The sequence below is a fragment of the Neodiprion lecontei genome, chromosome 4 (genome assembly GCF_021901455.1).
Source record: "Neodiprion lecontei isolate iyNeoLeco1 chromosome 4, iyNeoLeco1.1, whole genome shotgun sequence".
Taxonomy (NCBI): Eukaryota; Metazoa; Arthropoda; class Insecta; order Hymenoptera; family Diprionidae; genus Neodiprion; species Neodiprion lecontei.
Window position 1 is genome coordinate 26242680 of NC_060263.1, and position 16157 is coordinate 26258836.

The following is a 16157-nucleotide window of genomic DNA, read 5'->3' on the forward strand; positions in this document are numbered from 1 at the left end:
CGCCGATCGGTGATCGCCCTCGGTTATAGACGCATGAACACCGAATGGTAATGGGTCGCAAATATGTGGGTATGAGGTTCCTGACAATGAAATCGTTCAAATGCCCAGAACCAATGCCATTTTACTATATCGCCGGTTACTGCGAATCACCAAAAGAAAATCTACGAGTCCGATATTCGTGTGACTGATCATTTTTTTACTTTGCCGCAATTTCGTTTCAGCTGCTTTCGCTAGTTTTTTTTCAACTATTCATTCTTCGTATTCGATCGAGTTTTCTCTAACTTTGAAGCGATAATTGAACTGTTACAATTCTTTTAATCCGTTGGCTGATAAATTGTTGTGATGCTGAATAGGAACTTTGAAATAATTAAAAATCTGGTAGAATTTTTCGACTTCACTCTACGATAAATAATTTCATTCCGAAGACCATTTTCGAAAAATTGACGGAAACACTTTTCTCTATCATGCAAGCGTAGTTAAAAATTTAATTTTAGAACATTGTACCGATATTGATCGTGATCGACAAATATCAATACTGAATTGACAGGTGAAAAAAGTGGACGTCTGTTCGCGTGATACTGCAGAAAATATCCTTTTGAATAAAATGAGACATCGTAGAACAAAATCGAACGATTTAACTTCTCAAATTTTTAAACTGGTGTTTGACACGATATGAAAGAAAAAATCTATAGTTATCAATAAGCTTGTTTTTATGATTCCGGTGCCTTCTTTCCCGTTATTTTCAACAATTTCTTCGTAGCTTACCAATTTACCAATTATATTGACATTGATAAGCAATCAAAGCGAGACTGTTCCGGTAATGAAATTTATAAAACGCACCGATTCTTGAGCAGACTGTACGAGCCGACATCCTGAAATCCATTGAGATGAGAAAAAAAAGCTTCCCTGTGACCGATTGAAGTTCGCCATCTTTCTTCGGCAACCCGGAACCCGTTGATCGAGGAAACGTGATAAGTGAATCCGTTTTATTTGTCCAACCGCATACCTCGAGTCCTTCTTATCGTATCTCGCCGACGGGGAAAAGAGGCGAAGGAATCGAAGAAATAAAGAAGTATTCATTCCGACGGAGCGTTTCGGCCCGGATAAGGGAAGAGAGGCGAAACGCGTTTGTATGTAAGGGTGAAACGCGGAAGCCGGCCCGGAATGCAACCCCTGCAACCGAACCTTGGAGCTTTAGTCTCCGACTGATAACAAATAGAGGGGGAGCTGTTTATTCCCTTCGCTTTCCTTCCCTTCCCGTCCTGGCGTACTCAAATCCAAAACCAGAGCCACCCTGCACCCGGCTTAACCGCAAGCCTCTCACGGCGCTTCGCACCCGTTTCTATTCCAGAATTTTATTGCCCCCGATGAACGCTCGCGCTCCCATTCCCGCATACAAAACGAACTTTTCAATATCTCCACGCCAATTCGTATCTCCAGTTGTCCGTCAATTTCTTCCGGATCTGTACATTGTACAATTTCCTTCAGAAAATTGCCACGGAGAACTCATGAGTCGAAAATATTTCAGACCAATCACCCTCAAGCTTTTTGCTCTGCGTTAAAAATTTTCAATCAGCAGACTTTGGAAGCCTTGTTTTACTTCGGTGAACCTTATTTAATACAGGCACGCGTTGGGGAGTTTTTTTTTTTTCTTGAAATAATTCAGGTCAAAATCAACTTCTACAACTTCAACAGATTTTTAGAATAATACATTGATACCAATTCAATCATTTTCAAGTTCCGTTTAAAAAAATGCGTCGAATTTCGCTGAAAGTTTTCTGCCGTCGGTTTATTCTTCTGTTGAAGAACTCTCGAAATTTTCAATTGAAGAGCTTTGAAAGAAAAATTTCCACTTTGTAGGCTTGTGGTCGTGCATTCTTCACTTTCCCACGTCGATTCTATGCTGTGTTATTATTTGTGTTTCTTTTTTTTTTCATGTTTTACAACGACCACCGAGGCCGAAGCTTTCTGAAGAGATATATTATGTGGCATTCACAGTGTGGCACGGAAGGCCTGCGAAGGAAAAAGAAACATTGAAAAACATAAAGGAAATTTGTAACTTCTTTGGCTCCACTGGGGAATGTCACGGATGCAGAATCCTCACCTTTGGGAAATCCCTCCGAATTCTGAGACAAGAGCAAAAACTTGCTCCTTTCCTTCAAGTATCTGTATATGTCATACTACCTACATCGCACATATCTCTCTACAAATTGAAGCATTAGCCTCGTGAAGAATGTAAATATGATCGAGAATTCGTCGAGATTGAAAAAAATGGTACTCTTTCGTTGAATCGTTGTAAAATTCAAATTTATACACCGAATGGCCCTATTGGTACAAGATCACGTGGCACAAATAAATTACAAATTACCGAATGCTCATTCAATTAGTAATAAATTGGTCAATGAACGGGTCTTGCTCTGAACGTTGTTCAATTTCTATTAGACGCTTCTGGTTTCATCAATCCATTAGTGAGTAATGATATCCAACCACGTGCCGGCGATTATAATTCATGAAGATGAATGATGACATCATTTCTCAACTCTCAACTCTGCTGACTGCCATCGATTTAAACTTTCCGTACAACCAGCTTCCCGCCCGTCTTTCCATTAACTAGACGCGTACCTTATACGTACATATTGGCTTAGGGTGTTTCAGAAAAAAATAATTAACGATTTTTCACCATGGGACCCCCTAAAACATTCGTGTTGGTTGAAAGAAAGATTCTGTCAATCACTGACACAACGATGTATCAACCGGGAATTTTATTCTCCTAAATTGAAAGTTTATATGAAATTATTAATATTTTATGAGATTGAATTAATAATGAAACAGTTGTCAGATACACATCTCAAAACGTCAAATGGAGACTTAATGTTACAAGTGTGGGTCTTCTTTGTGACGTAAATTGATATTACGATTGATGTAAGAAACATAAAAAAAATGTTTGTTTGCGATTCTTCATGAATTTAAATAATTGTGATCTTACGCATAAATCGTAAAACGCTTGTATTAGGACAGAATCTTTATTGAAACCTGAACAATGAACTTTTTAGGGGGTACAAAATCGCTAATTATTTTTTTCTGAAACACGCTACTTGCTATATACATCGTTTACCCCGACATTCCAGGTTTGAGTTAGGCACAAATTTAACGCATCAGAATTTTACACAAACAGTAGATTTATGTCAATGTATTCGTAGATTACTTTTCCATTACAATGACTTTTATTTTGACCCAATCCAGCTAAACATGGTGATAATTTTTAAAGTTACCACTTCTTTTTACTATGTGGCTGTTTCATAGTTCACTTGAATTCTCACCTCCAGAAGTCGCGAAGGAAATTCATGAAATTGTTGGAATTGAATTATATCCTCGTTTAAAAGCCGAGTGTACGTGAGTATGAATTCTTTTTCTTTAGCACTAGTATAAAGTACATCAGAGAGGTGCTTAAGAACATCTCAGCGTCGAGATCGTCGAGAGAGTCGAATGTTTTTTCCAAAAAAACTTCAACCCATGATTACACTCACGCATATGTCTTGACCCAAAGAGTAAACATTATCGAGTGAATAAAATCAAGTCAACTAACACGTAGGTCGATAATAAGTAATCGATAGGTAAAAACCAGTGAGGAAATTTTATGAAAAAATCACATCTGCAGAGATCTGAAATTGATCCACTGAAAAACGATATTCGTAAAGTTCAGGAAAATTTCAGGAAAACTTACGACCACGAGGGAGGGGAACGTGATGAGTAGCGGGTAAAATAAGGGAAGATGATAGAAGGTAGGAGGCACGGAATGGGGCAACATGTAAGAACCCTAATTCACCGATGCACCTAGCCACGAAACCCCTTTGACAAAGAACGCGTTGAAGCTCTCTCGTCTTTTGATTTATTGAAAAAGCTCGGACGGTTCTGAAGCAGCGAGGGTGCAATGGGCCAGAGAAAATGGGATCCCCCATAGATTGGAGAAAAGCATGGTTGGATGGAAGGACGTGACGGAATGCGACGAAGCCCAAGAGACGACGAAGGGCAGAAAAAAGTTTCGGCGAATTCCCCGGGCCCGCAAGATGAAAATTTCGCGAATACCACTCGCTCTCGCTGAGATACGGGATACGGAACATAAAATAAGCTCACGGCGATACTGCGGTGAGAAAAATTCCTCTTCATGTTACAGTTGTTATAAAAGTATGGTAAAATGCCGAGTATCGTTACAACAACGGTTTGAATATTGTTGGAAATGAAAGCAAATGTGACGAAAGTAACTATTCTGTGTGCTTACAACAGTCAATGGCTACATTTTCTGGTTACGTTGCGAAGTTGTTGAGATTGCTATATTTCTTTAGTTTTGTAAGTAAATATTGTACAAGTGACAATAATCGATCGAAAAAGATATTACAATATACCACAGATGTTATGATTAGAACTGTAAAACTGATTTTCATTTTTTAATGTAAAAAAAATTATGTAAAAAATGAAAACAGTTGAGGAATTCCTTCAGGTTCTTCCTGTGAAAATTTTTTTCGCAAAAGGGGGAACTGCTGGCTCAGTTTGCGCAGCGCGTCGTTATAACAACCTGCGGACTCACGTCTGTCACATTTATCAGACAAATATCGGCGCGGAAGGCTGGATGATAAAGCAGGTACCTGAATTTCCCCCGGCATCGTGTAACGACCCGCTATACTACAAGCTACATTTTATTCAAAGACCGACCTCCGCCTGAACGTCGGAACTCTGCGTCTGCGCTCCGCTACGTCTAACAATAAGGGGTGGTTCTTCCTGGATCCCTTTATTCGGCAATTTCCGAGGGTTTTCCAATTCGTCCAGATTATAGAAATTCGCATTTCATTCGGATAGCTTCACCCCACGTATCACGCAATGGCAAGTTTACGCAAAGCAGAAATTATACGGATAAACAATCGATCTTTTGAATTGATTTTTCACGATTTCGATCTTACATGCTTAGAATAAACTTATGTAAACATTTTGCAATTTCACCGTTCTGATACAGTGTACAAAAATTCTCTAGGACCGTTTTGACGCTTGAACAAAAATGTTGGCAAGTAATGCAGTGTATTGCGCGGATATTATTATACGTATTTTGAAATGCTATTGCTACATTCCATCCAACGCACTTTTATTTTCTCACCGTTACAGCATCTTTAATGTGACTTTATCTAGCTCGCCAATAATTACTGTTTCAACTTTACCGATTTACGGATGGATTCACGGTAGACCGATTCGTTGTAGTCGCTTTTGAAATGAAATGAAACGTTTCTCCAAAACCTGAGTAAAAATCTAACTTCCCTGACTCAGAAAGTGCTTCTTGTAGGTTCCTTACGGTACGTTCGTGTAAGTTTTCTGGTTCTTATTGCAAATGGTATAAAAAATAAATCACGACACCCTGTATAAGCGAATAGGAGCATTGGGCGTCTATCGCGTTGCGTTGGTTCGGACAAATGGGGTGTTCAAAGACGAGCTCGCTGCCAGGCAGACAGGCAGGTGTGTAGAAGTGTGAAAATGCAAAGTGATTCGGATCAAAGGAGTCGTGCAGCATGTACAACGCCACTGCGGAATACGTACTTATTTTTCAAAGCGAATTGACCGATGGGTTGAAAAGCGGTAATACGCCTCCACTTCACTCACCCTGTCTCGATTTAAATATTGGATGCAGCACTCGAGGCATTTTATCTGTTATGCAACGTATAATAAATAGGATTTTTTTCCAAAACGCTATAATTTGCTTCATGCGCATTATTTGCTCCAAGTTCGTAAATGAATAATTTTCGTATCACGGCAGCTATAAAACGATTTCAACGTTGTGTTTTACTCGGGTGCAACAGTTGATAAATTATCTCGGAAAAATTACAATGTCGCAAATAAAAGAAACTGTTGTACAAACTATTTCTCATATTCTGAACAGTAATTTTAAGATTATTTTTGAATTCCGCAAAAACCCGTAATTTTGACGAATTTTATTTAAATCGAACCATCGTTTTAGTCATGTTTATTACAGATGCGAAACGCGTGTTTTCTGGAAAACCTTTCAAAGCACTGGGCCATGGGTCGTTGAAAGTTACATAATTCCGAAGTTACGAAGTGCGTGTAGGAAATTGAATTTCAAACTTTTATGTCACCCTCAAAGCACTTTTCATTCGCATACACGCGTACATTATACTTCGCCATGTGAGTACGGGGACGGTCTGCTGAACGTGACTAAAACCGAGTCACTGACCGGCTGCTCCCCGTTCCAACGCTTTGCAATATATTGTCAATTGTATCCGTTTCCATATACGAGAACCGTTCCTCCACCCTTTCCGAGGTAATATGCTTTCCAAGCGAGCGTGTATTATGGTGCATTCGAAGCCAGTTGATAGCCGATAGTTTTCCAAAATCCGATGAAGTCCATAAAGTTGAAACTTTGTTATTGTACTTTTGAAGCGATCTTCGCAGCTCAAGAATACGATAATATGTTAAATGAATTATACGCAATGTACGAGTGTCTCGTAATAAAATTGATAAAGAGTATCGATTTCTGGCCAACCCAACCTCATTAAAACAACAACAGAAGCTGACGCATTCTAAGAGAATTCCCCCGTTGCTGTTCATCCATTTTCTCCTAACTTTTACGTCTATGTCTACAACTCGGTTGTCACGTATCCGAGGGGAGGGTTTGAGGTGAGGAAGTAATGGATAGGTAGCTACTAGCGGCGTTACTGAGCCGCAGATAATTCTCGGGTAGGAAGGGTGTGTCCAGCTGCCTGTCTTGGCTTCGTTTTTCCTCCGCCAGGAGTTTCACTTTCAAATATCTTGGATGCTTGCAAAGGAGATCCACGTCGATCCCATAAGAAGGCTAATAAAAGAAAAATTATATTCCTGCACGTTGCTTATGAGTTGAGGGAAATCTAATGGAATCGGTGAATCCATCCGGTGGTCCGTACAGGAGGTCGCTCGATTTAGCCCACATATTTTTGGCAATCCGTTTATAGTGAAGTAAATGTGCAACACTGTGCAGTTTCAGGCTCTGATGCTTCTTTTTACGAGTGCTGCAAGTATCTATAACGCTTTCTGCACTTATTCAATTGATTTCTGCACTTGTTCAATAATTAGTATCTTCGGTTATTTTTATGAAAATGCAGTATTGAATTTCCAACGCACAAATAAAATAAGTAATTTATTTGACAAGTCTTCTGCAGTCTACGTGGAAGGAAAATTAAGATTCTCGTTACTCCGCAACGGTACAAATTAAATGAGTTGTAAATCATTGATTCATTATGTGAACTTTTCATGAAAAACTTAAGACATATGACAGCCTTGGTAACAAAGTACACAAATTTCGAATATAATAACCAAAATTAAAATTTTTATTCAATGTTCAGTTCATGTTAAGTTTACCTTGTTAAATTTTTTTGGTATCGAGGAGTTTCACATCCTTTCGTTGTTGGCCAAAATGTGTTATACTAATGTTATGTTAATGCATTCTATTAGATTTATTTTCGAAGAAATTAAAATAGTGCGAATCACCAGTTAATCAGAATAATTCATGCAACATTCTTAAGACCATTTAACACTCATTCACATAAGCTTCTGCAAAATTAATTTTTTATTTTTAAATTTTGTACATCTCGTTTGAGAAGCTGCAAAATAAAAAAAAAAAATGGGTGCGTGTACTTATGTACGCGCGTGAGAAGTTATACTTCTTTGGCATCATTAAATAATAAATATTCAACATTGATAATTTAATAATATTCAGTATTAATTATATTAAATAAAGAAGTATAACTTCAATAATGATATTTTAATTTATATCAATAAATAATACATACGGATAACTAACCTCAATTATATTGAAGCACTTGAAAAAGTATTTTAGCACAATTTTTTCACTAATATTCACAAATAGTAAATAATATTAATCCAAATATTCAATTTAAATCACTACTGAATATATTTTATTGCCACATGTATAATTCGCACTTGTATGAAAATAAAACACGTGTTGTGACTGTAAAAACTAAAACCATGTGGATAAATATTTAGCTTTGTTTCGAGACTTAATGAATTCGGTTGAGTGGGCAACTTCATCCTGTTAATTTTGTGTTACAGTGATGCGCGCGCATCTTGAAATTTCACTCTCGAATTTGGTTGAGTGGGCAACTTCATCCTGTTAATTTTGTGTTACAGTGATGCGCGCGCATCTTGAAATTTCATTCTCATCAGTTTTTCATAACGCGCCTAAAGAAGTATAACTTCAAAAGTAAAATATTGCGCATAATAAACAGCCGCAGAATGTTTACATGTATAGATCGCGGAAAACCTCATTATCTGATATCTCTTTTTTCCTTGTTCTTAACCAGATCGCCTTGCCCTTGCGATAGGTAGAATAAATGGGTTTGCAGTAACGGTCTGGTGACGTCAGGAGGTAGTAGGGACTGATTGTGAGCTAACTGCGCTTAGTTCAATTAATCGTCACCAGGCGACTTTCGAGCCCATAATTTCTCGCTTTAAAAGTAAGACCTCGATCTTGCCTAGTCCTGAACGATTCACAAACCGAATTACTCTGGTTTCTCTTCAACATACGAATAAATCTTTCGCCTTTTACTAAAGATTTCCGTGGAGAGGAACGACTTGATGAGTCTATAACTCGAATTTTTTTGCGTCCCCGTGAAAACTGGGACTATAAATTACGGTAAACAGAATTACAAACTTTGTACGGGGCATGAAGTCCAATTGGGCCATATTTGTAGAATTGACTATTATAATTCCGCTCTGAGAAGCGGAAAATGTTGCTACATTGATTCAACGTCAAGGTTCTTGATGAGTTGATTTCGAAATAAAATCAAATTGCTTCCGACTATTTTTAGTTTCGTTCAAATTAGTTGAATATGAACCACTAAAAATCTAGAATTATTAAATTCAAATAGTGAAATGTAATAACACTACAGATTACTTGGATAAAATTTCAACAAAATTTATCGCTCAGTATTTTTCTGCATTGTTTGAGTAATCTGTCAACTCATTCTGTCGTTATTCCCGAAAATATCACAGCTAATGGACTGCAGTTCTCAAACACAAGTGCTCGCATATTATGACATAGGCACGTATATCTACCATCGTAATACTCAACTGACCGTGAATGAACCTATTCGTAAGCATGACGCAATCTCACAACTTTACGGGCCATATACTCCACGTAGGTATCTTCGATCGGTAAGTAGGATGCCGGATGACAGAAACGCGGCACGGCAATCGTTGTTGGCACCACGGTAAGGCAACCGACTCACTCAGGCTACAATGCTACTGCCTGCCACTAGAGGCTGAGTGCAGCTTTTCTCTCTCGCAACAAATATATGGCCTCGATACATATATCAACCTGCCTAGCTGCAGTAATAGGTACTCTGGTTTCCCTTCAATATACGAATAAATCTTTCGCCTTTTACTAAAGATTTCCGTGGAGGGGAACAACTTGATGAGTCTATAAGACTAATTTTTGATAGACCCTGGCATAAGCTAGGGCAACAATACAATGGAAACACAATATCCAACTGCTTTACTGATTGCTGTGAAGGATTGCTCCACGAGCTTTCACCGAACCATGTGTACGAACTATCCCTACATCGCGTACAGATTCCCTATGTACACATGTAAATTGGCACACCCTAATGGCGATGATTACCACTGAGAAATCGACATGAAGTCGGGCGGTATTCAAAGTTATTCGTGAATGCACTCATTGTGTTATATTAAATCATATTTGCATTGTGGCTAAACAGAAAATAATAAAACCCAAGAAGCACCACCGATAGATTCTTCTCAATCTGCACATTGTAGAGACCATGACCTGGCGTGATCCAGAGTGATATGTCAATTACGAAAAAAAATGATGACTCTTGATTGCAATTTCTCTGGAACAAGGAAATCGAATACTGCTCGATAAATTGCAAATTAAGAATATTTTCGATCAATGTAAATATTTACCTCTGCCCTAGGATAGATTCTTATGAATCTTACATCTCTAAAGGTCACCCCCACCGTTGAATGCTCGAGATTGTGTGATAAGACATTCCGAAATGAAAGTCGTGTTCGCAATAATGATTACTGAGCTGCTAGCGAGTGATGTTGGGTATATTCGTGTTGTAGGTAAGTAGGCGTAACTGCTGCCCCACCCAGAGTAGAAGCAATCTATCGCCGCTCCAGCGAGGTATAAAGGATTCCAGCGAGGTATAAGGGATTCCGCCGAGCGCAATCGAAGGAAAATGATTGTTGATTTTACCAATCCGTCAACAAGAACGATGCTCAAGCTCCGAGTCGACTCAGCCTCCAGGCGGTTCGTAGGTAAGCAAAAGCAATTTCGCAACGAAAAACAACATTTTCGCAATGCAAATTATAAGGAAAATAGCCTGAATGGCAAACAAGGCAAATCTGACGAGATTCTGAAGTGCGGGATATTTTTTGAGTTTTTATTATAGGTATACTAATCACTCAGTTCACTTGAGGATACTTCCAATTACAGGAAATCCCCTTGAATTTATCTACTTTTTACTGAATCGTGAAAATGGGTCGATCGCGTTTTATGCCACGAAACTTTCTAGCTGGGTCTTATAACCGACTGTGCAAAGTTTTCAACGCAAACCGTTGGGGTTTTCATAAGTCTTCACTGTCGAACTGATCTTCGAAGTACGACAGGGAACAAATAATTCCGAAGCCTGACACGAAAACTTAAAATCATAATTACGATAAATTCCTTCAACCTTCAGAGGGCCAGCATTTTTCCCTTGAAATTCGATATTTCATAAAAGTATGATTTATGTGTATAAATAGTCAACACGTCCGGTGGAGTTTCCGAGTTATTAGCTGACTCCTAAAAGAGCCAGGTCGTCAATCTAAAGATTACTATAATTGGAAACAGCATGAGCAAGAGATTTATCGTACGTAGAATTATATAAATTCCTATCTAACTCATCCTCGAAGCCTCCGTGGCGCAATTGGCTAGCGCGTTCGGCTGTTAACCGAAAGGTTGGTGGTTCGAGCCCACCCGGGGGCGGTTATTTTTGAAAAATCAAGCACACCGGTAAATGACGGCGACGAGCTTTATTCCAACTACCTGCAAATTCGAGTGCACGGTAAGTTTCATTTTTGTTCAGTCGTTTTTTCCTTTTCGTTAAAATGCCTACTAGATTGCGATACAAGAGCCTATAGACGGATTGGTATGAAGCGAGCGTAAGTTGATGCATGACAGAAAAGTATCTCTCTCTTATAATGAATTTAAATTTGTCAAATCTTGATCGCCAGGTTTCAAAAGTCTCCTTGATCGCGCGAATGCAATATAAAAAGACAAAAAAGTATCTCGCCCAACGTGGGGCTCGAACCCACGACCCTGAGATTAAGAGTCTCATGCTCTACCGACTGAGCTAGCCGGGCTATTGATGTACATTGATGTAGTTGCAATAAAATTTAGTATAAGTTGTATGATTCAAGATTATTTAAGATGTATTCAATGTAACGTTCTGTGGAAAAATTCATCAAATAATGAAATATTCGAATCAATATTCAAAAAGTAAAAATTAGGTATATTGATTAGTTTTTAAATACCCCCAGTAATTGTTGCGAAAAATAATCTTAAAACGGTAAATTAAGTGAGGAAAATTTAGTTGTTCAAGGATTCTTCTGCTTCCTCGAACTCAGAACTGTGTTATTTGTAGAATTTGAAGGCATCAAGCGTCATTTTGATTATCAAATTACATAGGCATTCCTTGCACTAAATTTTCACAATGTTAAAATTTTTTCGAACGAGGGATAAATTTATCAATTACAACCCCTGATGAACTAAAAACTGTTGGAAAAATTCGTCTTCCGATTAGAGAATTTATAGAGAATCCATTCCAGATTCATTAAAAAATTGCACGATAATCTAATTACTTCAAAATTATTGATAATGGAGAGTTTTTAATGCCAACACGTGCTTTTAAACATTTGTTTCCTCACTGAGACGACACAGTTTCAGTTAAATTGAACTTCTTTGTCTTTACAATGAGTTATAGCTTCTGAACCTTCAATTGACCACTGTTTTTAATTGGAAACTTTCGATATTTAGACTGTACAATTGATATATCCGTAAACAGATTTAATAAAAAGGATATGGAAAAATCGATGAAATTTTCGAGAACGAGACGACTGCTTGACACGTTGAGGTCCGTGACTTGCAGATCGTTGCAATGTAAACAAATGATGTAATGGTAAAACTAATCAGCCAATGAAATGAGGTTAAAATTGTTAAAGTATGGTACGACGCATTTTCTAATTCGGAAGAATGACAAAAAAGACAAGAACCAAATTCGACGAGGATGGGATTCGAACCCACGCGTGCAGAGCACATTGGATTAGCAGTCCAACGCCTTAACCTCTCGGCCACCTCGTCTTGTCGAACAATGATATCTCAAAATGGCCGCCGTACTTTAGATTCATTTTTATTACACATCAATCAGCAAACGAAATGATAATTGAAAATGTAAGAGCGTGATATGGGAGCGCGGTTGGAAATCCGAAATCGATAAGTTCCGAAAGGACAAAATGACGAAAGGGCATAACAAATCAAGTTCCAAAAGTGAGAAAGTGAGAAAATTAAAAAATTTTAAACATCGAAATTCTGAATGGTCGAAAATTTTCAGTTCTTTAAATTTCTAGCTTGGTGAAATTTCACTACTTTGATCTTTGTTTATTTTGAATTTTTGATATTTTTACGTTCGGAATCCTGGTCATACCGATTTTCGGTTTTTCTGATTTTTTACGCCCATTCGTTGAGTGAACTTCTCTGTGTGAGTATATCTTGATATTCCGAATTTTACTCTATCGAAACTGTCTTTTTCGGAATTTTGCTCTATCGAAAGTTTACTTTTCGGAACTTCCCTCCATCGTAACTTGAATTTTTGGAACTTTGAGCCGTCGCGTTTCCGACTATTCGAAACATTCTTGTTGCGTAAAAGTTTGATTTCTTTACGTCAAGTTTGACCAATAAATAATTCGAAATCAGGGGTCTTCGAAACTTCAACCCCGCCCCATGACATGATGTATTTTCAATTTGGAAGAATGATAAAGCAACAAAAAAGAATTCGACGAGGATGGGATTCGAACCCATGCGTGCAGAGCACATTGGATTAGCAGTCCAACGCCTTAACCTCTCGGCCACCTCGTCTTCTTATCATATGACATCTCAAAATGGCCGCCGTACTTTCGATTCACTCTCTTTATCACCTTTAGCTCAAAAACATCGATTACTCATAATATCAACATTAAACCGTGTTTGCCCGCCGGGTAAATATTTGGAAATGAGAATTCAATATCGCCGTCGTTTTACACTTCGTCGACTCGTCGATCACGCATAAAAAATATCGGATCCGCCATTTCCACTTGTTTTCCTTTTGTTTATAATCCATTCCAGTGATTCAAAGTATACATTCGTACATCAATGGCTCTGGCAGTAAATATTGCAGTGATTTCTGAGGCGATTGTGTTATGATGGCTGTAAGGCCGATATGATTAGTAGCAGGAACCGGTAGTAATTCGGTAAAATTGCATGTCATAACTGAAGAATTGGTATCCTAACGACATCATTGCGTGTGGAATGGCTTTTCAGTCTTTTATTCTTGAGAATATGTTAGCGGTTCGCAGCGAAGAAATAGCTATTCAGACCTCGGTACGTAGAGTTTCCAAATATCAATCTAACACGACCTTGCAACATTCTGTAAGAAAATTTCGTGATGTAAATCATTCAGAATTTAAATCACATTATAATTTATAATACGTCTTGTAAGGCTCCATAATTGCATTTTTATATTCAGGTATATCTACTCAGACATGGCCACTTGAATCTACAAAGATGCAATTGATAAATGAAACAGTCTAACATTCCATTTGTTTAAGAAATATCAATACTGATGCTGACAGGCACACTTGTAATGACATTTCAGTCGAACAAAATTACAGGCTATATCAGTTAAAGTTGTTTTCAATAAAATTAAAGCTGGTTGATTTCAGACCTAGTTCTAAAACCACTGCTATGATTTTACTATTTCAAAATATATGAGTCTGGCCTGTGAACTCTACGCATCTTCAATTTTCTGGGTTCTCACCCAAGCTTGAAAACCCTAAAAAATTAGTGGGTTATTTTTCATCGAGTGTGTTTTTCAATCATCAAATAGAACAACCGCGTTGTGGTATTATGTGAAATTTTGTATTATTTAAATGGCCAATTCAATATTGCCATTTGATGGTTATAAGCTACGTATATCGGCGCAGTGTCGTCAAATTATATTCAACAGTGCCAACAAGACAAAAAAAAAGTATTTCAGTCACATTGAATGGAATAATCTTCTGAATAAAACGAATCGTCGTAGAGTAAAAAATCGAACGAATCTAGTAGATTTTTCATCATTTCGAAGTGATTCGAAATATAACACTGATATCCAAAATTTTTATAATTCCAATACTTTTTATTTTTTTGCTGACGTAAAAAACGTTGTAACTGAAGAATACATTAATTTGATGAATGCTCAATGTGCGGATTTTTCAGCCATTTTACGCATATTCATTGCCAGTCCCTGCAATAATATCTGATTTGTTGTTTATACTACTTGGAAATTTGTTTAATTCAACGGTTCACCGCTCAACTATCGACAATCGTACACAAACTAGAATGTACAGTATAGATTAGTTGAAACGCGGTTGCAACAGCTGGTGATTTTTCTGTTACGCCCTTGATAAGAACACATGTTTGCATAGCGATAAGCTTAAGTAGCGGCAATGGTACTTGAGTGTAGTGCATGTCTGCATGTATAAACACTGCAGTTGTAACGTGCAGTGTGCATGTGTAGGTTAAAAAACTCGTTCTCAATCACTGGCATCAAACGTTATACACATGTCAAGGATGCTAACGAGGCTGAAACAGCTGTGTAAACACGACGATATTTGCAATACCTTTTTCCCCAATCTTTCTAGATTTCTCATGCAAACTTCACTGTTATCTGATAAAGTATGTGGCGGCACTTACTCGCTCTCTTTATAGTTTTGCATACTAAAAATTTAATAAAGTATAATTAACATGCCGAGAGTATAATTTTTTCGTAACATAATGCGTTTATTATCTCACGAAACTCATTTAAATTCCTCGCTGATGGTTATAGCTACTGGATATAAAATTTTTTTTTCTTCATAGATCTGGTTTTCGATTAGGCAATTAGTATTCCCATAACGCAAATTGTTTAACGTGCGTACAAACTGTAACGATTTTAGGTTGTTCTGAAATCTACGAGATGAAATCAAATAAATAGGCAAAGCAGGAAATCAAACGTTACGCCAAATGGTCTGTACACCGATAACCTAAATTGTTGTTCCGATCATTTTTTTTTGGTTTCAAACGACATTTCTCTCCTCATATTTGGCGAATTCAACATAATGCTGCTTACGCTACAGTTCTCGAAATCACGTCTGCTGGTGGATACGTTCACACCTGTCATTTCAGATTCTTCAGGAGGTCAGGAAACTGAAGCGTCAGCGTTACAAGCTCTTCAACTGTCTCGTCCTTTTCCTTTTTGCCGCTCTTCGGTGCAACACGTGCCCCGAATACCATCGATCTCATCTTCGTATGGACCCGACTTTGAATCAGGGATCAACGGGCTGTCTGCTCCTCTTTTTCGTCGAATGACATGTCTCGTTGCTTGACCAGTTGCGTCAGTGGATTTCGTAATTTTTTGCTTTCTCAGCTTGTCCGTCTTTGTGAAATTGTTGCTTAGGAAACTTCAGTCGCTTTAGAATCAATGAATTATTGTAGGAAGTCGTTGATGATCCGCGGTCTTCCAAGATTCGGAGTTTTGGAATTTCTTACTTGCGAAAGGGTGAAACCCACAAGCTTTATATCCGATTGAGATTTTGGCACTAACTATATTGGTTGTTCGACTTGTAAAATCGACGTTTCAACACCGGGGGAAAAGATAAAAGTTGACACTGCTGTTTTATAGTACAAATAAGAAATATCTACGACTCTTTCGGAAGGTTCATTGCGTCACTTCGTTACACGATACTTACGCGCAGGTTAAAAATAAAGCCTTGACATCTGACAGTATTTACAGAAGTGGGAAAAGTGTAATAAGCTCTCGTTGGCCTAG

General features: G+C 37.9%; 6 non-coding genes across 6 annotated transcripts; 3 read left to right on the top strand and 3 right to left on the bottom strand.

The window, feature by feature from the left end:
- The first annotated feature begins 8552 nt into the window (after nt 1–8552).
- On the top strand, nt 8553–8675 carry LOC124294277. Its single transcript, XR_006904231.1, has one exon. It is a non-coding gene; the product is annotated as a U5 spliceosomal RNA (small nuclear RNA).
- Nucleotides 8676–9390: 715 nt separating this feature from the next.
- On the top strand, nt 9391–9514 carry LOC124294278. The gene has a single exon (XR_006904232.1). It is a non-coding gene; the product is annotated as a U5 spliceosomal RNA (small nuclear RNA).
- A 1453-nt stretch (nt 9515–10967) lies between these two features.
- Trnan-guu lies at nt 10968–11041 on the top strand. The gene has a single exon. It is a non-coding gene; the product is annotated as a tRNA-Asn (tRNA).
- Nucleotides 11042–11345: 304 nt separating this feature from the next.
- Nucleotides 11346–11418, bottom strand: Trnak-cuu. Its single transcript has one exon. It is a non-coding gene; the product is annotated as a tRNA-Lys (tRNA).
- A 915-nt stretch (nt 11419–12333) lies between these two features.
- Nucleotides 12334–12415, bottom strand: Trnas-gcu. The gene has a single exon. It is a non-coding gene; the product is annotated as a tRNA-Ser (tRNA).
- A 692-nt stretch (nt 12416–13107) lies between these two features.
- Nucleotides 13108–13189, bottom strand: Trnas-gcu. Its single transcript has one exon. It is a non-coding gene; the product is annotated as a tRNA-Ser (tRNA).
- Nucleotides 13190–16157: the final 2968 nt, after the last annotated feature.